This window comes from Mesoplodon densirostris, chromosome 9 (genome assembly GCF_025265405.1).
Source record: "Mesoplodon densirostris isolate mMesDen1 chromosome 9, mMesDen1 primary haplotype, whole genome shotgun sequence".
NCBI classification, from domain to species: domain Eukaryota; kingdom Metazoa; phylum Chordata; class Mammalia; order Artiodactyla; family Ziphiidae; genus Mesoplodon; species Mesoplodon densirostris.
The window spans coordinates 82149556-82172056 of NC_082669.1; the positions used below are offsets into that span (position 1 = coordinate 82149556).

The 22501-nt window shown below is 41.3% G+C and overlaps 1 long non-coding RNA gene across 1 annotated transcript in view; it reads right to left on the reverse strand.

The window, feature by feature from the left end:
* Nucleotides 1–920: 920 nt before the first annotated feature.
* The window catches only part of LOC132495931 (uncharacterized), a 175464-nt gene continuing 153883 nt past the window's right edge, over nucleotides 921–22501 (reverse strand). Inside the window, exon 3 of the long non-coding RNA XR_009533347.1 lies at nucleotides 921–1022. This is a non-coding gene — a long non-coding RNA (uncharacterized LOC132495931). The remainder of the gene's footprint in view (nucleotides 1023–22501) is intronic.

Below are 22501 nucleotides of genomic sequence, written 5' to 3' on the forward strand. Positions count from 1 at the left end.
ACTAACAAAGGGAGCCGACTGTCCGTCATCTGCTCTTCTTTACCTGATCACTTCTGCTGTCTCCAGCAACAGTCCCTTTGGTCCAGAGAGCCCCACGTTTCTGCCTGCTCAGCCTGGTGTTATTTAAGGTGAAAGGGACCTGGTTTCATCTCATGTTCTGAAGCTCTTGGTGTTTGCTGACTCATGTTTCGAGTTAGTGCAAGAGACACCATTCCTCAGCTACGCTAATGATACTGTTCTACTCACTAAATCACAGATCTGCAGAACTGGGTCCCCAGCCCAGCTTGCCTTCAATAAAGCAGGTGATTAGCAGGAAACTGAAAAAAACACGCCCTGCTTTAAGTTTCTTCCTCTTGGCTGGCTTTGAGGCGCTCCCCCCCCACCGCCCACCACCACAGTTCCCTATCACGGCTCAAGCTGCCGAGGAAGCGACTGGCAGAGGTGCAGCCTGGGGCACCCCTTTCTTGGCGGCATCTCCCTCCACGGAAGCATCCTTCCTTCTGCAGCAGATGCTGCAGGGAAATGGACTCCTAAAGTTTAGCATAATGCATTCTCTGACGCAAAACGCCTCTTTGCTTCCTCTGCCCTATATTCTCTTACCTCCCAAGTCTACCAGCATCTAACATCAAGCAGTCCCATAACCCAGAAAAAAAGTGTGTGGCCACATATCAAACTAGCCCATCAGAAAGGTCCAATTCTACTTCCCTGGACCTTTAGGAATAGTTAGTTGCTTTCTACAGGTGCTGAATCCTTGTGAAAATTACTTTGGTCCTTGCCCACCAAATAACATACCGATTCACCCCCCGCCCCACCCCAGGTAAAACTGGTTTTTGTAGTGAGAAGGATAAAACATACAAAGTTTTGTAGTGAGAAGGATAAAACATACATACCTTTTTGATTTGTATTGACAGCCAGCTTTCTTCACCTCCAACACTTGCCTTTCATCCTGTTTGCCAAGGGGTGTTCCTTGCTTCATTCAGGTATGGCTTTAAGTCACATTTCATCTTAGAATTTCTCACAGACTATAAAAAAAGGTGTGGGGGGGTGATATTACTGAATGCTTAAATAAGACAAATTCCATGAATCTCTGCAACTCAGGGCTGTGGGAACACACTCATTCCATGTTAAATTCATAATGTAAATGTTGATATTCATGTCATGTTTGTTAGCTGTATTCATTTTCCTTAATTTATACCAGGTTTCTAGAAAGCAGAGATAGATAGGGCAGGGTAACAAGATTTAATTCAATTTAATGAATACTTGTCAAGGGCTATATGCACGGTAACATCTTTGCATAGAATCATGTAAGAATTATTATAGCTAATAAGTGCTTTTTGATGAGAATCATATTTTATATTATATTGAGAAACCTTTAATTTTCGTTACGGGAGTTTTTGAAAAGAGAGGAAAAAGTAATCACCGTTCTCCCATCACAAATCAGGATTTTATTGAAATTTCAAATGACTATATTTCAAAGAACTTCTAGACACTCTTCAAGTTCTTTTTTTTTTTTTTTTTTTTTTTTTTACATTGGAAAACAACATAGTGGAAGAAAGCATTCTCCTTGTGGAATGGCGTATTTCATGCTAACATTCCTTTTTTAAGTTTCAAGAAATTAAAGTGCAACCAAGTAAAACCCATGCAAATGATTATTCCAAGTCCTGTCCATACCGTAAACAGTCAGTTCTAAAGAGAGAAATTTGAGATGACTGGAAACATGCTGTTTGTTCTTGATCTGTCAATCTCAGTCATGAATGTGATCAGTTAGCACATCACGGTGGGAGGTTATTTTCTAATAAAATGGACCAACATAAAGAAACATTCTGCTTGGAATGAAGCATCTTTAAGTTCCAAAGTAGTATAAGAAATCTCTGGGACAATATCTCCCTAAGAGGGGAAAAGCTGTGGTGATCGAGGCTTTGGTATTTCTGCTTTTTCAAAACAAAACTTGACCTTGAGACAGACTTCAAAAGTAGCATGAAGTCATTGCTTACAACCTTCTCTTAAAATGTCACAATTCATTGTCCTTGGAGTGGGTCTCGGGGAGTCAGTGATAAGGACAGCCAGGGTAAGAGTATAACCCCGTCCCTGTCCTCCTGTGGCTCAGAGACAGGGCACGTGGCAGCCTCCACATGTAGTTTGAGCCATGCTGAGCAAAATCACTGCTACAGAGTAATTCTCCCTGGTATCAGAGAACCTGCTGTGGGATGGAGTTTAGAATTTGGTTCTGCTTCTAAGTACAATACCTATATGACTAGTAACAACAACATGACAATAATAAGAGCAGCTACAACTGAATTCTACTATACATCAGGCACTTTAGTTATAATTACACTTATTCACCTCCATAACCCTCACAACTCTTATTAGAGATACACAGTAGTACTGTTCCCATTTTACAGATGAAGGATATGAGGGACAGGGAGACCAGGAAATCTGTCTAACACCACAAAGGGCAGTAAATTGCGTAGTCTCTGAGTATCAGTTTCTTTTTTCATAAAATGGGGAGCATTTTACTTATATTGCAGGGCTATTGTGAGGGTTAAAGAAATAATAAAGGTAAGGAATCTGGCACATGGTAGATGCCCATTATAGAGAGATATTAATAATTCCTTTATATTAAAAACCCTTCTCCTCCTGACATGAATCCATAATGACTCCTCATTTTATTTAGAGGTTGCTTATCTACCAAACCTCCAAGCCAACCAGAACCAGGAAAGAAGCACAAAGCAATCAAAATAGTCTCATCAAAACAAGCAGTCAAACAACCCTCTTGCCCATTATCCTGACAGAGCCCCCAGGAGCCTTGCTGAGAGCCTATTTACTCCAAGGGAGCCCTGGTTTTAAGGGGCTTGGTTATAAGGCTTCCCAGCTCACAGATGATTAGAAATGCACATTAAGAGGGGAACAGTCTGCTAGGAGCAAGATGTGACAGCTGACAGTGTAGCTGCAGTAGGAGAAACGGAACCCCCTTAAGAGCCAGACAGGAGAACTCAAAATGCAGACCAACCTGGACTCTCTGAGGAGGGCAGAGTCCTTCATAATAGATGACTAGCCCTCTCAGAAGCCTATCCTGGCACCTCATCATCCATTTTGGCGGAGTTGCTGCTATTCCTCTGTGTCTCCTCTCTGCCCTATCCATGCCCTGTTCACATCCTTCATACAGTCTCTTTTGCTCTGGACTGTAGCAATTTGTCTTCAGTATCCTCATCTTAATTTGACCTTAAACTCTTGCAACGGCAACAGCACTACTACTGTATTCATCTTTGTATCTCTGAGCCTCTCACGTAATGATGGATGCTCTATATATGCTTGTTGAATGAATGATTATTGATTCAAGATACCACATGAGAAAGAGACAAGAATTTGAACTCATGTTTTCAAAGATAGGAAACAATGTAAAGGAGGTTGAGAAACTTTCTATTCAAAGCCATTACAGGAAATTTTCCGCCTAAAGTAAGCTTCAATAGCCTGGAAAATTTATGTTTATGTGAAGCACATCACTACCCAGGGGCTCTGGATAAAGGAGGCATTTCCCTGTCTACTGACCCACTGGTGAGAAGAGGAGAGGAACCACAAGAGGAGAGGGACCTGGGTCACAATGGCACCTGGGAAATTTAATGGAGAGGGAGAGAGTACAGGAGACAGATGATGAAAACTGAAGATGAACGTGATCGATGTCACAATTGTGCTGAGGCCCAGCCCTTGTTTTGTTCTTTTCCCAGAAAATGGAGTGGCATTTTAGAGGGAACTTGGAAAATTGATTGCAGTTACTATGGTAGGTGGCATCAGAGTTATCTGTTTGAGAGAATGAACATAAAGCAGGATAATGAAGCAAGACAATAATTTATCAGCTAAATCATGAGGTGTCTATGCTGTAGGGAAGGGTGCTTTTACAAAATATAGAGGAAAAGCCTTTGACTGACAAAGGCTGACTGACTGACTCGACCCTGAAAAGATTCAGCGAATAGAAAAGCCATGGGTATTAAGACTGGTTGTTTGCCAGAACTGCAGGGAAGGAAGATAGAGAGGAAGCACATAATGAATAGGCGTCCTGGGGAGCTAGGGATGAGAACTAGGAGTGGGGTTACGAACCGTAAATCCAGAGATAAGGCAGAGTGAGAAGACATACTGGGTTGGTTTGGGGTGATCTGAATTCACAGGGGACCAATGCCTTTCAATGTAGAATCAGAGAAGCAGCAAGACCTCTGAGTACAAATACCCTTGGCTCACAGGCCTACACAACCCCGTGGAGCAGAATAGTTCCTGTGTGCCTAGGCGCAGAGGGGAGGTGATGAAGGGCTATAAAGGGCTACCAAGCTTTGCGCAGCCTCACACTTCACGGGCACAGCAGCGAGACCTGTGCCCTTGAGCCGGTCATGATGATGAAACTAGGGAAACCCAGACTTCAGAATGGGTTCCTGAATGGCCTCTACTGAAAATCAGGTGGGAAAGATAAACCTAAACACTAATAAAAGACTACCTGTAAAGGACTACCTGTATCAGATACAAGCCCCTCAGATGATGCTTTAACACTAAGTAAGGGCCCAGAATTAGATACAACCTCAGTGTAAGGGATTGTTCCAATCTCATGGTACAATGGGAGCTTCGCTGATGGACTAAATTTCATAACTGGAAAAACACCCACCTTTTGTCACATCCTGATTGACCTTAACCTAAAACCCTCCATCAGGGACACCTCCCTGGGCTGGGAGCCAGAGCCCTGTTGCTGTTGCTTTGCTTTGCTCTGCTTTTCAAGGATGGAAATAACACACTATCGACCTGTTGTAAATTTCAGAAACAACCTAAATCCAAACTTGAAAAGTCACCCTATGTCGATCACATTGTGTGTAACGAAGTGAATTGAAATGTGTTAAAGGTGACGGTGGGCAAGGCCTGCAGCAGCCTCAGGGCTGTTTATCTTTTGACAGAGCCCTGCCCCTCCTCCACAAAAGTTCCTGTGGCTTCCCGTCAGAAGTCACTCCTCTGACAGTGCTGTGACAGTCCACAGTCAGAGAAAAGGTCAATCAAACCTGTGACAACTCCTCGCTGAAAGCACACAGAAGAGCATGCCCCGCACTCGCATCCTTCCCATTTCCATAATCATGAATTTCATTCTGTTGTCCAGACAGATGTCTGGGAATGTAATACAGAGAATTTAAATAAGCTGAAGGCTTCTGGTTCAGCCCATTTTCTCTTCTTTTACAAATTTGGTTTCTGCTGCTGTTCATTCACATTTCATACCCTTGACAGACTATCTTTAGTCTCCATATTTTATAGTTTTTAGAGGCATGAATTAAGTTTCACATGTAAAATGAAACCTGTGAAATTCCTCTTCTCCTTGGATGAAAGAACTCGCCTGGCACCTGGAGCAATTTTGCAAATGTTGCCAGAAACAAGAATCAGGTTTCACCAGTGAATACAGGTTTATGCAGCCTAGAAATTGTACTGCAAATAACATTCTAGAGGTCAATTGAAATGTAGCTTCTTGCCTTCATTAAGACAGTCTGGAATAAAACCAAACCAGAAAAATTCTCATACCACTGTCCAGTCTCTCAACTGAGAGGCCTTGTTACTAGACAAAAGAATGTATCAAAAAATGAAAATGAGAGAAAATAGTGCAGGTCAGAAGTAATTTTGTTTAACACTGTATTAGCCAGTTCAGGCTGCCATAATGAAATATCATAGCTTGGGTGGCTTAAGCAACAGACATTTATTTCTCACAGTTCTGGAGGCTGGAAATACAAGATCAGAGCACCAACATGGTGAGTTTCTAGTGAAGGCTCTCTCTTCTTGGCTTGCAGATGGCTGCCTTCTGCCTTCTTTCTTTGTCCTCACATGGCAAGGAGAGACAGAGAGAGGGAGGGAGAGGGGGAGAGTGGAAGAGGGGGAGGGGGGGTAGGGAGAGAGAGGGGGGAGGGGGAGAGGGAGAGGGAGGGAGAGGGAGAGGGGGGGAGAGAGAGAAGGGGGGAGAGAGAGAGAGAGAGAGAGAGAGAGAGAGAGAATCTCCCTCTTCTTATAAAGCCACCAATCCTATGAGATTAGGGCTCCACCCTTATGATCTCAGTTAACTTTAATCACCTCATAAAGACTCTATCTCCAGATATGGTCACACTGGGGGTTCAACATATGAACTGAGGGGGAGGCATAATTCAGTTCATAACTAACATTTTGTAAGCTACCTTCTATAGTTATTCAGCAGTTATATCCTTTTAGTTTAAGAATTCTGGATTGTAAATACATTGTATACTAGTGTTCTTACTGGCTTCAAAACTTTCAACATATGTTAGAGAAGTGGGAAATAAATATAGTGAAGGACCATTAGGATCTGCAGTCTGGAAGCAAACATTTTCTCATTTGGTCAATAACAAGGGCATTTCAAGGCTAGTGAGTCCAATAAAGACTAAATCTTTCTTGTCACATCAGGAATATTCCCTTGAACACAGTTTCCCCTAAAATGAGCTGCTTATGAATCAGCCAGAGCCATTGCCTAATTGTACCACAGGGGAGAAAACCTAAATTCTTTTTTTTTTTTAATAAATGTATTTAGTTTTATTTTTGGCTGCATTGGGTCTTTGTTGCTGCACACAGGCTTTGTCTGGTTGCGGCGAGCCGGGGCTACTCTTTGTTGTGGTGCAGGGGCTTCTCATTGCGGTGGCTTCTCTTGTTGCGGAGCATGGGCTCTAGGCACACGGGCTTAGTAATTGTGGCACGTGGGCTCAGTAGCTGTGGCTCCCGGGCTCTAGAGCACAGGCTCAGTGGTTGTGGCACACAGGCTTAGTTGCTCCGTGGCATGTGGGATCTTCCCGGCCCAGGGCTCTAATCCGTGTCCCCTGCATTGGCAGGCGGATTCTTAACCACTGCGCCACCAGGGAAGTCCTAAAATACGAATATATTTTAATTATTTATTTTAATATAATACTATATTGTGACATTTCTTTTATCATGGCCTTAAATGGTTTTATCAGTCTTTTACTATTTAATTATTTCCATCTGTTATAGCCTTGATGCCCTAAATAAAATGTAAATTTCTGCAGGACAGAAATGAGCTTCGGGGCCATTTCTATCCTCCTTAGCAACTAGCACAGTTCTGAGGACATGATGAATGCCCAATAATGTATGTGGATCTTAGCTCTTTGATCATCCATTGTGGACTTAACTTCCCATCCCCAAATATTGTCTATTTGTTTGTTTTTATAAATCCACTTCCAAGAAAGGTATTTTTAAAAAATCTATTTCGTCTTATGTTTCTGGTGTCTACTATGATTACAGGCAAACGATAGTTTGCCTTTATAACCTGGGTGCCAAGTACTGCTCTAAACATTGTCTACAGATCATCTTACTTCATCATAATGATTGTAGGAAGGTAGGTGGGATAATAAACAGATTACTTCTGCTTACTAACGAGGAAACTAAGTCACACAGAGCTTAAGTATATTGCTCAAGGGTCACACCAGTGTTAAGTGGTAGAAATAGGGTACAAACAAGGGCATACCAAGCCCGTGGTCCATCCTCACATTGCCTGAAACTTAAGTTTGCAGTAGGAATGTGAAGTTACTCTTCTATTACTGCACTGATGCCTCAGATCTTTCATCAGACAAGTACAGAATAGATAGTTCCCCTTCACTCTTCAGGGAGGTATAGGCTACCACATCACTTACTGAACACCTACCATATAATATCTATTATAAAGGAGCAACTGACGAAGTATAAAGTTGTTCAGACTTTGAATTTCTTAAATAGACATGTTATTGGAAAGCAAATATTTTCATATTTGGTATGTGACTCACATTTCATTTTGCTTTTTTTTTTTTTTGCTTGGAATAATGCTTGGCACAAACATAGCATTCCAGTGTTTGTTGAATGGATGAATCCTCTCCTCTTTCAAGCTTAGACATAGTCACCTGCCTCGTAGGTGGCCAGTTAGGTTGATCTTCCATGTTCAGAACTCACTTTATTTTCATTGCCAATTCATTCTTCACCAGTTTAAAAAAATACACTAATTTTCAGACCATGACTGGATGCTGGATAAAATGAGCTGTGGCAAAGATGAACTAATATTCTTATCATCTGAATGATGCAATCTCTTTGGTCATAACGAGTTACTGGGATAATGACACATGTGCAGGAGGTGAATTCAGTTGTGGTCAGTAGACAGAGCCTTTGAAGCACATTATTTTCACTGTATTATTTTTCTGCCCTTTGTCTTAGCTGCCAGAGGGTGGATGATCATGGACTGGGTCTCTCCTTCCAGTGAGTCCACAGTTCATACACTCCTTTAATGTAACAAATCTAGTTCCTTCAGTTATTGAAGATTTGATTTTCCAGGAGGCTCTCTTTGTTCCTGCCCATGACAAGAGCGGTTCTCTTGTAACTCTGAAGCCTAGTGTATCACCTCATGGTAATGATAAGTTCCACCCCAGACTAAACATGAGGGTAACCCCAGGGTCACTGTCAGAGTGCTATGTGTATGAGTGTATGAATTATGGTCTGTCCTGGAGAGTCCCTAAAACTCATTCATGCGTTCATTCCTTCAACACATACATCAAATACTCTGTGACAGGAGCTAGGAGCTGTGGATATAGAAATAATTAGGGAAAAAAGCCTGCTCTCAGGGCACTCACACTTCGGAGAGACATGAAATAATTGTTATGTGGTGAAATAAACAGTCATTTTCTAGGTGTTCAGATCCTATGAGGAGGGTGTGATAGGGGTGAGGGGTGGTGAGCATACTAAAAAGCACTACTTTGGGCTGTTTGACATCTTTATTTCTAGTTTTAATGAGATATAATTGATATACAAAATTGTATAAGTTTAAGGTGTATAACAAAATGATTTGATAAATGCATATATTGCAAAATGATTACCACAAGTTTGGCTAACATCCATTACCTCACATAGTCACAGATTTGTTTTCCTTGTAATGAGAACTTTTAAGATTCACTGTTAGCAATTTTCAAAAAATAATACAGTATTTTAATCATACTCATCATGCTTTACATCTCAGAACCTATAACTGGAAGTTTGTCCCTTTTGACCACCTTTACTCATTCCCCCACAATCCTGCCCCCCCTCACCCCCCGACTGAGCATCACCTCTGGCAACCACCAGTTTGATCTCTGCTTCTATGAATTTGGTTTTTTTTAGATTCCACATATAAGTGAGATCATATAGTATTTGTCTTTCTCTGCCTGACTTTTTTCACTTAGCATAATGCTCTCAAGGTCCATCTATGTTGTTGCAAATGGCAGGATTTTCTTCTTTTTTTGAGGTTGAATAATATTCCATCGTATATATACACAACATTTTCTTTATCCATACATCTGTCGATGAAAACTTAGATTGTTCCCATGTCTTGGCTATTGTAAATAATGCTGCAGTGAACACAGGGGAGCAGATATCTCTTCAGGATAGTGATTTTTGTTTCCTTCGGCTATTCACCCAAAAGTGGAATTGCTGGATTACATGGTTCTACTTTTTTTCTTTTCTTTTTTTTTTTTTTAAGGAGCTCCCATGGTGGCTCTACCAACTTACATTCCTACCAACAAAGCACAAGGGTTCCCTCTTCTCCACCAATACTTGTTACCTCTTGCTTTTTGATGATAGCTATTGTCACAGGTGTGAGGTGATATCTCACTGTGGTTTTGATTTGCATTTTCTTGATGATTAGTGATGTTGAACACCTTTTCATGTACCTGTTGGACACTTGAATATCTTCACTGGAAATTGTCTATTCAGGTCTTTGCCCATTTTTCAATTGGATTATGTGTGGTTTTTAGTATTGAATTGAATGAGTGTCATATATTTTGGATATTAACTCCTTCTGAGCGTGGTTTGCAAATATTTTCTCCTGTTCCATAGGATGCCATTTCATTTTTTGATTGTTTCTTCTGTGATGCAGAAGCTTTTTACTTTGATATAGTTCTACTTGTTTATTTTTTATTTTGCTGCTGTGCTTTAGATATTATATCCAAAAAGTCATTGCCAAGACCCATGTCAATAAGTTGTTTCTATAGGTTTTCTTCTAGGAGTTTTACGGTTTCAGGTCTTACATTTAAGTGTTTAATCCATTTTGAGTTAGTTTTTGTGAGTGGTGTAAGATAGGGGTCTAGTTTCATTCTTTTGCATATGAATATATGATTTTCCCATCATCATTTATTGAAGAGACTGCCTTTTCTCCATTGAGTATTCTTGGCTCCTTTGTCAAATATTAGCTGACCATATATGCATGGGTTTATTTCTGGGCTCTCGATTCTGTTATGACATCTTCTTGAAGTCTGTTTAAAACAGCACCCAGGGGGCTTCCTTGGTGGTGCAGTGGTTGAGAGTTCGTCTGCCGATGCAGGGGACGTGGTTCGTGCCCCGGTCTGGGAAGATCCCACATGCCGCGGAGCAGCTGGGCCCGTGAGCCACAGCCGCTGAGCCCGTGAGCCATGGCTGCTGAGCCTGTGCGTCTGGAGCCTGTGCTCCGCAACGGGAGAGGCCACAACAGTGAGAGGCCCACATACCGAAAAAAAAAAAAAAAAGAGCACCCAGAATGATGGGTATAAATGCCCCCATCTGCAAGACCAGCTTTAGAAAGTATGAAACCTCACGCAGAGATGGAGTGAGAAGTTGAAAATGCTGGCAGCCAGCTCAATAGCTATTTGAAGTTTTGTGTGTTGTTCTTTTTTAATATGTATAAATTCTCATGGTTTTTTATTCTAGCATAATATAGCATATTTATTTTAATACAAAAATGTGTTAAATTAATTAGCCTCCCCCATTTTGCAACTGACAAGTTCCTCAAGTAAAATGTATACTCTAGGAAAAAATGCCAAATTCTTCCTGGGACTTTTCATACTCTTTGGCACAAGAACAAGTACTCCTATTTTAAGCCAAGGATAAAACAAAACAAAACAAAAAAAACCCACAAGAAAAAAGAAATAGAATAACAGAATATTTCATTCCGTAAGGGGAGAGTACGATAGGCCCCAAATATCTTTGACTAGCTAATGATCAAAACAGTAAAAAAATCCAATTCAAATCCATAGGCCATAATTATTTTGGCAAAAACATTAAGAGAAAGTTTACAAAGCTGTTGACACACATAACTTTGAAAACGCAAAGCACTGGCTTAACAATTAACCTTTGCACAGATAAGAGAGAAGATTTGAGAATATTTACCAGTTACCATAAAATGTATCTTAAAGTTATACCCACTCTATAACTTATCATTATAAGATTAGGTTTCAATCTGTTTTCTTTCTTCTTAAACTGAACAGTTTGTGTAGGTGGTTCCAAGTTCTGCTGATTTATAATCTTGAGACTATGACTGCCAGGAAATTATATAGAAAATATTTATTGTAGAGAAAAGTTTACTTAAATATTTAAACCATTTGCCCTAGGATGCTGATCTTACTTACCAACCTGAAAATTCTTACACCACTGGCTCAGACCTCCCTGGTCCGGTACTAATTAACTAAATTGGTATAAAATGTTTGAACAAACTCTCTTACAACTAGGAACACAAATAAGGCATTCCTGCTCATAAAAAGTTACTTTTACAAGTAAAGTAAAATGATTCTCACGGATAGCTTTAAAACACAATGCAAAATCTTGATTTTCCTCTAAGTGCCCCAACTGGAACTCAACAAAATCCATTTATTACCTGCCACCTGTTCCAACCCACCCCCACAGCTGTACGTTCTGATTGCTGCTCCTCCCCCTTCCCTCTGTAACGTGCTCAGTCATCAGCACTCACCAGGTTACCCAAACCAAAGTCTATTTTGAGTTCTCCCTCTTCTCTCTGCCCACCCATCTTCCACCACCCTTAATGGCCAGCGGCATCCAGTAAATGTCCATGGGGGCTGCATGCTGCTCAGCACAGTGAATTCTTTCAGGTCCTCTCCTGTTCCTGGCCTTCCTATGCTCCACTCCACACTCTGGAACCCAGGAACCTAGATTCAGATGCCAGCTTGGTGACTAACTTGGAAATCCCATAGGATGTCACTCTTCAGAATTCGTCCCCTACTGCCCCCACCACTCCCACCCCCCCAGGCCATAACCAGGCTGCAGGGTGGTGCACTCCAATCTCTACCCACCTCGTCTGTTCCACTCCGGGAAGCAGATCAGGGACACGTCTCCCAGCTGCCAGTCACTCCCATACAATCCACACCCCACCTGCCACCAGAGGCACCATGTCATTCCACTGCTCAAAGCAGTCACTGAATCCCTGCTGCCCAGCACATGATGACATCTGTAACCTCACTTAGAAGCACCCTTAAGACCCACCGCAACCTGGCTCAGACTACCATGTCCCCTACATTGATGTCATGTTAGATTATCCCAGACATTCATTATTTTATTTAATATTCTGTGAGTGCCTGCTATATGCCAGACATCGGGCTAGGGATTCCACAATGATGAATTTTGACACTTGAACAGTAATATCTAGAAGGGGTATGGAAAAGCAAATAATTAAAACAGTGATGAGAGCTATGACTAATGGTTAAAAGGTAGCCTAGGAGAAAAACTAGTCCAGCTTGGAAGCCTCAGGTAAGGGATGGATTTCCAGCACTATTAGGAAAGACAAGGTCCGAAGGATGAACATATACTATGCAAAAGAATGTACCAACTAGTTTCTCTCTTTTGAAAGAAATTTCCTCTCTCCCAAGAGAATTCTTACTTGGCCTTCAAGGTCATTCCCTGAGGCTTTCCCTGACCTTCTCAGGCGGAGTTAAATGTTCTCTCACCTATGGCCCCATAGCACATCTTCCATACCTGTATTACTGCTCCTACCCTACTGTAACACAGTGATTGATGAAGGTCCCTCTCAGCCAGGAGCTCCATCAAGGCAGAGAAGAGACCTTTATCCATCTTTGTGCCCAACCACACCTGACACATAGCATGTGTTCAAGAGAGTTTGATGAATAACTGTATTTAACAAAGAATAAATATAAGTCAACTTGGACATTTGAAGGTCCATTTTAAAATAAGTAAGACATCTGTAGGGACATAACACATTCTGGAGTGTTCTTCATTATACAGAAATGTTTTTACATTTTAGACAATAATACATGAGGAAATCAGAAAAGAATTGTTCCCTATGGAAATGAACAAGGGAACAAATGCTTTCATGTATTTGGACACATTTTCTAGCACCCAGCTGATTCAAGCAATGTTCATGATAGTTGCTAAATTGTGAGTTGTTACACACCTTGCATTTCATAGGCTTCAAATGTGAGTGGCGTTAATACAGACAGCTCACAGGAAGCACCCTGAAGTCCCCCACCACGCCAGCCAAGGGCAAATCTACCCACAGGCTTCTGAGCCAATGGAACTGCATTGATCTTCACCCAGGGCCACTGGGGCCACAGTGTATGGCCTTTACACATGGCTAGAAAGACAACACAAGTTAACAAGCATGCATACACATACACACTCTCTTCCCAGATAATTAAACTAACAACACTTACCCAAAAACTTAGTATGTATTTTGTTACCTGTAAAGGCCACTCCCAATTAAATTGCTGGTGGACTTCTCTACAATTTCTAACTTCACATCTCCTAGTGGTATAATTCATGGTCTATTTTGGTCACTATCAAGCTCAGGGTAGCAGAAAATATATTATCCATATACCTCACCACCACATGTTGTTTTAAATTTTCTTCTAAAATATTTAGAAGATATTTCTTGTGGAGCTTGGCAGGCTATTGTTTGTTTTGCTTTTCCATCTGGTATTCAATTAATATACTAATAACCACTCTAATTTCTTTTGCTATGATAGTGATCTTATTTTTCCTTGTGCCATGTTTATTTTCACTTGGGGACTGAAAAGTACTACAGATTGGAAGCAGTATTTCAATTACAGCTACTACATGGAAAGCAACCCAAGTGCTTTTAATGTTCTTTAATGGTGGCACGGCTCAATCTAACACAGATTTCTCCACGTGCTTGGCATTCTCTTGAATGTTAATGTTCATTAACTTTATAGTATTAATTTTATGTTTATAAACATTATATTATATTGTAAAGCACAGATGGAATATCTAAAGTCAAAGAGAGTTGGATTATAAAACACCTGCAGATTAACGTATGGTACGTGTGGTATGTTTTCTCCCATTCCCACTTTTCATCTTTCCTATTAGTTAGTTTAGTTGGTCCCTATGGGAAGTCACTGAAGTCTCAGGGGTATTTTGCAGCTGTGAAGCTGGGAAGTTAAGGACAACTGAGTGAAAGGATAGGGACCTTCAGAAAAAAGTCATTTCAACTGCGAGTGAGTGGGCTAGAAATATCCTCATCGCACTTGACAAACAGCCTGTTAGTGGAGAGAAAGTACAGTTCCCTGATAGAGAAGATAATAAAGGCAAAAAACTGTGCACTGCTGAAGGTTATGGCCATGAGTTATACTTCTTTTCTATCTCTCATAGGGTCATGTACAGTGCTGGGCAATTAGTACATGCTCAGTAAAACCTTCTGGGTTGATAGAAAGTGGTTAGAGCTTCATGCATGGTTCAAATGATGCCAACTCTATGAGTTCATTCCTCCTTTAAGCCAGTCTGTCAAATGTATCCCACACTTCTCACATGGCCGGCCCACCCAAGATTTAAGCCGCTGTTACAATAAACTTTGAAGTTCAACACCACTGCCAGGTGCACCCCTGGAAGGTAGGCTCTGCTGACAGTAGGTCAGAGACATTGCTCCTTTGTTCCAGTTTCCTTTATCACCCCATCAAATCTCTAAGTAACTGCTGGTGCTTTCTCTTTCTGTCCGAATAGAAAAATACCTTTAAATCAAGCCCTTACGTTCTCTTCTCCATATCTAAAAGCTGGGGATGAAATGCTGAAAAAGACCCGGACTCCACCTTCCAGGATTTTGCATGCTGCTATAGGAAGTTGGGGATCTGGCCAAAGCACAGATGCTTAGTGAACGTCTGCAGGATTTAATTCACTAAAGGAGACATCTACTTCCTGCCTCCTGAATATCACAATTATTTCTTTCTTAGAGATGCCTGGACTTGAAGAGTATATTTGAGTCATTCCTCAAAATGCCTATGTTGAGTCCATTAAACTTCACAACATTTTGTTTTCTATATTTTTTAATGTAAGGAAATAGTTACCACTAAGAGTAAATTTGCTTTTCAAACATAGTCAGAAGTCATTTAAATACAATTCTCATAATTAAAGTGGCTGATAAGTTGGGGAATATCATTGTAAGATCAAAATAAAATATGGCTATGAAGTAATTAGCTCACTTTCTTGCTCATAAACTGATCTGGAATGATGTAATAAGAATAGGAACTAATATTTTACTTAGCACCATGTGCTCTGCATGCATTATTTCACTTAATCCTCATAACCATCAAATAATTTATGTACTATGTTTGTTTCCACTTAAAAAATATGAGTAGAGAAGCAAAGAAACTTGCCCAAAATGACATAAGAGGAGGGTTCAGATTCAAAGCCAGGTATACATAGGACCAGACCTGTGTGCTAAAACACCAAGCTAACTTCCACAAAATGAGGTCTACAGATGTTTTGAGTAAGTACCCAATATTATAAAGGCATTTCATGAATGACTCAGACTCTGCAAATCTGGATACACTGGCTGTAGTATCTTGGGTAAAAATTAGTCCAAAATATATAATGACAAATACGGATTCCTCATTCCATGGCAGCATGAGATCAAAATGACAATCTGTAACTATAGGTTGGGAGTGTGCACTTAGCAAATAAGCGCAGAAGTTTTAATGAATTACCTTATTGACATTGAGGAAAGCAGTTTATTGTCACCTCTCATTTTATCGAAGAAATCTACATTAAGAATGCAGGAGGGCTTCCCTGGTGGCGCAGTGGTTGAGAGTCCGCCTGCCGATGCAGGGGACACGGGTTCGTGCCCCGGTCCGGGAAGATCCCACGTGCCGCAGAGCGGCTAGGCCCGTGAGCCATGGCCGCTGAGCCTGCACGTCCGGAGCCTGTGCTCCGCAACGGGAGAGGCCACAACAGTGAGAGGCCCACGTACCGCAAAAAAAAAAAAAAAAAAAAAAAAGAATGCAGGAAAGGATAGGGAGGAAGGAAGAACTTGATGCTCAGTATCAAGATTAGGGAATGTATCTGTCACAGGTTTCAATTTTCTATTTTTCATAGAACCTGATAGAATAAAACACAAATACAGAAATTAGTGTCCAGAAATTTTGAGTTTTACTTTTGTTTTTGTTTACTTTATGGTTACCCTAAGGATCACTAGAACTCACAAATTCATGTACTGCCAATGGTCTATTGTAGACCACTTGTATCTTACCCATCTTTTAGTCAAATCTGAAGAACAATGTAAAGTTAGTTAAAAACCCACAAAACAAAAACAAAATAAAAACCAATAAAGCTCAACAGATTTTGGAATATAGATGGGCTCTACAAATGTTAATTCGCTTCTCGCCTTCACTAAATGAAACCAACACATCTAACTCTTTGAAGGGTGCTTGTGAATGCAGACTTAGAAAATATTCCAGGGATGAGTTTGAAATGCACTCTGTACTGTGTGTGTGTGTATGTGTGTGTGTGTGTGTGTCAGACAGACAGATAGACAGAGAGAGAGAATAACAATATTCATGGGACCTGTGTTACTGGTTTCTATCTTATCAGTCACAGGACTCCTTCTCTGAATACAGATTTATCATCTGCAATTATATGATTAAAGTATGGTCACTAAATTCACAATGGATTCAGGTCCTTTTAAAATATATTTTTAAATGAACAGCTCTTTACTGGCAGACAGAAAAATTAGTACTGGAATAATTACATACTGCTGAGTCTTTGAAGATGAAAAGCTTAGGAGGGAAAGAAAAGGCACTTAGTTATAAAATGTGTAACTCTGGGCAACATCAAACAAAAAAATCTCAGCTAAATCAAAATACTCCTGGGTTTTTTTTTTTGACCCTTTCAGGCTTAGAAACTTTAATTTCAATAGCCTCAGGATGTTATTTGGCATGTTGTTGCAACTTATTAAAGAAGGTAAGAACCTTCCCTTCTGAACTGAACCCTTTAAAATCAAAACCCCTAGTCTTAACTGAAAAGTATAAAAAAGGATCCAAAATAGCCCAGTGTTTATTAAAACAGTATAGAACTTAAATTTTTAAGCCCTGGGGCTTCCCTGGTGGCACAGTGGTTGGGAAACCGCCTGCCAACACAGGGGACACGCGTTCGATCCCTGGTCCAGGAAGATCCCACATGCCGCGGAGCAACTAGGCCGGTTCGCCACAACTACTGAGCCTGCGCTCTAGGTAGGGCCTGCGAGCCACAACTACTAAGCCCGTGTGCCTAGAGCCCATGCTCCACAACAAGAGAAGCCACCGCAATGAGAAGCCCGCGCACCGCAACGAAGAGTAGCCCCCGCTCACCGCAACTGGAGGGAGCCCACGCGCAGCAACAGAGACCCAATGCAGCCAAATAAATAAAAATAAATAAATAATTAAAAAAAAATTCTAAGCCCTGACTCTGATCACGTATCACCAGCATGCCGATTGGTTTTCAAATTTAATTTGGTATTAGCAGACAGTGAACAAATCAGCCCATTGTTTGGCCTACATAACTCCAAATAGACGACTCCAATTTCTTTCCTCCCAAATCGACTGCTTTTGACAGAACTGTACAATTGTGTCACTGCATAGCTTTAGGCTTGAATTAGCCTGTCAAATTGGAAAATGCTCTTGATAAAATTTTAAAAGAAAAACAGTAAGTTATAAAACCTACTTATAAAAATTTAAGCATCTGTTATATGCTCATAATATTGTATTTTAAGTTATATGTGTATGTTTATAGAAAAAGATATATTAAACTGTATGTTAACTGAAGTTATTTTTAGTAGGTGGGATTGTAGGAAATGTTTATTTTCTTCCGTTGCGGTTTTAAAGTTATTTTCTAAGTCTCCTCAGGAACAAGTGTTACTTTCGCAAGCAAGCAGCAAAACAAACAAAAGCAAGCATTAAATACTATTTCAAAAATATGGCATCAAGTATAAAAGCTCAAATTATATATGTTCAAAAAGTCTGTTGAAGTCTCCTGTTTGGACTCTTCCTTCTATCACAGAGCTAAAGAATCAGTTAAATAATTTATACACTATGAGGAAGATGTGGTTTTCAGTACAAGGAATATGGTTTTGTGCTTTTGGATTCGGTTGATAACAAGAGGATGACAAGGCTTTTTCAGATGGAGTTCACTACATCAAACTTCAAGTATGCAGACACTAAATCAGCACAGCTGACATTAAGATGAGTGGAAAGATGAGGATGATAACAACCTGGGCTGACCACATTCTATTTACCCCCCATCAATGGCCAGATGCCACCAGGCCTTTCCCTGAAGCTGAACTGTGTCTCTCTACCAAGTGACTCATCAATTCGGCTTTGGAGGGCTGGCTTCAAAAAGGTGAAGAATCAAACATTTATTGTACATAGTTCCAAGGGGAAGAGCTAGAACCAGTGGGGCCAGACCTAAACTTAGCTTAAGGAAGAATGCTCTGTAGGTCACCGTCAGAATCTCTTTCCCGTTGGGGAGGAAGTAAGGTGTCAGTGAGGGCCTTGTCCAGCAGGGGTGGACTGAGGGAATCTCTCCATCAAAACCAGGGAACAGTGAAATCAAGAGACCATGAAGAACAGAGTCAAGCAGGAACCAAATCTGATAAGAGAGGAGAGTTGCCCCAATGGAAAGGTAAGGAGCAGGTGTTGAGGTGGAGAACTAACTCAGGAATAGACAATGATGGTGGCAACTTACATCAGGATAGGCTAGGTGGGCTTCCCTGGTGGCGCAGTGGTTGAGAGTCCGCCTGCCAATGCAGGGGACATGGGTTTGAGCCCTGGTCTGGGAAGATCCCACATGCCACAGAGCAACTAAGCCTGTGCGCCACAACTACTGAGCCTGAGCTCTAGAGCCCGCGAGCCACAACTATTAAAGCCTGCACGCCTAGAGCCCGTGCTCTGCAACAAGAGAAGCCACTGCAATGAGAAGCCTGTGCACCGCAACTAGAGAAAGCCCATGCGCAGCAACAAAGGCCCAACTCAGCCATAAAGAAAGAAAGAAAGAAAGAAATTTAAAAACAAAATGAAAATGCAGAGTCACTTGTTAAAAAATTATTAAGAATTTCAAGATGGCATCTGTAGAGTATTAAGTCAGGCTTGGGACCCTGCTAAGCACAAGACCCTGTGAAGCTGGCCCTGCGCAGGAATGGTTCATCACCAGGAAGGGAAGGAGTATTCCTGGGTTTATCATCTTTGGGTGGCTTTTACTTGCTAGCTCACCCAAAGGCAGTGTGGATACATGGGATACATTATAATGACAAGAACAAGGAAGACAGCTATTCAAAAAGGATTTGGAAAGGATGGTCACAGGAAATGTTTAAATAGAGGCTGCAGGGCTTCCCTGGTGGCGCAGTGGTTGAGAGTCCGCCTGCCGATGCAGGGGACACGGGTTCATACCCCGGTCTGGGAAGATCTCACATGCCGCGGAGCGGCTGGGCCCGTGAGCCATGGCCGCCGAGCCTGCGCGTCCGGAGCCTGTGCTCCGCAGCAGGAGGGGCCACGGCAGTGAGAGGCCCGCGTACCGCAAAAAAAAAAAAAAAAAAGAAAATAGAGGCTGCATGTTACAGAGAAAATTCAAGCGTTGGGTATTATTAGACTTAAGGACTTTTAAGAGCCCTTTTGACTTGGAGTCTAGAATTCTACGCTAGGTTAGTGAGGTTTAAAATCATTTAAAGTATTCTTCAGACTATGGGTTCTGTAAATCCTGAGTTTTCCATGTATTCCCAATTCCAACTGTTTTCATTCTCATAAATGTTATTCTCTTACTTGTCAGCCAGTTCTATCTCAGAAGCATAAATGCTGTAACAGTATTCTTTGCTGATCTGCTTAGCCTTAATGTCACTGCTCATCAGGTCCATTTGTAGCCAATGGTCCCTGAGACCTTTTGGACCTTCTCTCTCACTTCTATATACAAGAATTAGGAATAGAACATTAGACTCTATTTCTCTGCTCAGCTGAGGTCAAGTCTTCTTCCTCTTTCTTCTCCATATGAACATACATTCACACAATCAATGCAGAACTCATTTTTTTAACCACTTGTCTCCCATGGTAGAGTGTATTCATTGTCACTGCCCATTCCTCCCTGTTTCCCTTTGCCCACACTCTTTGCTGTGTGACGTTGTAGTTCTTCCCACTAAAGGTGGAGTATATTTCCCCAATCTCATTCATGGTGAGCTGTACCATGTGGCTTATTTTGCCCACGGAACATGAGTGGAAATAGTGTGCCAGCTCCAAAACTAGACCTTAAGAGGCACTGTGTGTTTCCACTTGCCTCTTCTTCACTTTTGTTAATACCGTGAGATGAACAAGCTCCAGGCAGCCCACTGATCATGGAGGACAGGATGAAAGAATTGTGGAGCAGACCTGGTCCCATGCTGCAGGTTGGGACTAAGCCCAGCCAAGCCAAGCTTCAATCAGCTAAGCTTAAAGCAACCGATATGTATATGAGCGAGAATAATTATTGTTATTTTAAGCCACTGGTTTGTTATGCAGCATTATTATATAACAAAATTATATAACAAAAATTGACTGATATACTCTAACTCCCTAGCTCTTCCATACTTTAAACCAGTTAAGTGATGATGATCATTAAACTCATTCATCATCTGTGAAGAGTGTGATGGTTTAGGAGTTCAGTTCTTGGAGTAAGTGGACCTCGATTGGAATCCTAGCACCAACATACCAATTCACTTTACCTCAACCTCAGGGCTGTCCTCTACTGGATGGGGATAATAAGATGTCCAAATTTGTGAGATGATTACAGGGACTGAATGAGATAATGCACTTAAAGTTCTCAGCACAGTGTCTGGTATGTAGTAAGAACATCATAATTGTCAACTGTTACTGAGGTTGACCCTGAGTAAACACAGAATGGCCAAGCAAGTATGTCTGGAGGGGTGCGGATATTCGAAACAGGAATCACTTCATAGGGTTCAAACGATACCTGCTGTCAAATCAAACACAATCAAAATGAATCAGCAATTAGGGAAAAAAAATAGCATCAGATGAGAAGGATTAAGGGAAAATGTACCCCAGTATTTTCTGAAACTAGTACTGTGGTATAGCTGTTACAGCAACAGCTAGATTTTATCAATCCACAGGTTTCACCTGAAATGAGGGAAAAAAGGCAAAGTTGTTCAAGGATCCATTATTATTTATCATGGCACAATGAGTAAAAGGAACCGATAGCCAATTATTTCTTTCTTTCTTTTTTTTTTCTTTTGCGGTATGCGGGCCTCTCACTGTTGTGGCCTCTCCCGTTGCGGAGCACAGGCTCCGGACGCGCAGGCTCAGAGGCCATGGCTCACGGGCCCAGCCACTCCACGGCATGTGGGATCTTCCTGGACTGGGGCACGAACCCGTGTCCCCTGCATTGGCAGGCGGACTCTCAACCACTGCGCCACCAGGGAAGCCCAGCCAATTATTTCTGAAACTGCAATAAATGAAGTGTTTTTATTGTGGGAAGGTGGGTTTAGATTGGCTGTCCCGCTTATACACTGATGGGAAAGTCAAATGAAAACTTTGATATGATGGAGGTTAGAAACAACCAACATCCTCGATCCATTCCTGGTTCACATAAATACTATTAATTTTTCTTTTGCAATAATTTCTGGTACTGATTTATCAGGGGGCATCTGTGCTTTAAACAAAGGTTCAATTCTTTTCTGTCAGTCATTTTATCCTAATTAAATTTTTGACAGTTTAATGAGATAATGCACGTGAAAAAGAGCTTTGCGAAGTGTAAAGGGCCTTACCTGCTGGCTAATTTCATTTAAATTGACTTGTGCAAGAACTCAAACAAGTTTATCCGTTCCATTGTGGCAAATTGTGAGCTGTCAAACTTGGGATTAGAATTTGGTGACAAAATCAAGGAAAATGACAGCTGGCGGGGGGGTTGGGAGTGGGGGGAAGAGCCTTTCCTTCCAGAACCAGTCACTCAGGGGAGAGTACAAAGAGAGCAGAGAAAGAGAAAGTGAGCCTTGGAAGTGTTTGTTTTTCTCTCCCAAGTATGTTTCAGCCTCAAAGAGTGACCAATTGCCATTTTAATTAAATGAAAAGAAAATATAACTTGCTACTTGGACACCAATTGGTTCCTCTTGTTTCTTTGCAGAGCTGTAAGTCTTAAAACTGTCGTAAGGATTTAATCACCATCAAATGATTCAAGCTCAGGACACAGTCTCTCCTCATTTTCTCTGGCCCCTCACCGGCACTTTGCACAAGCTCCTAGTTGGTGTGCAGTCCCCAGAGAAGTGACATGAGGAGAAAAATCACTGTGGAAATTCTTTCTCCTCTTGTGGGGCCCCAGGGAGATGGGGAAGGGTCAAAAGTGGAGCTATTGGCTCCACTTCTTACTGGCTCTGTCATCATGGACAATTCAGGGTTCTGATCCACTGAAAATGGGACAACAACAGTACCTAATTCATGGGGATGTTATAAGAATTAAATAA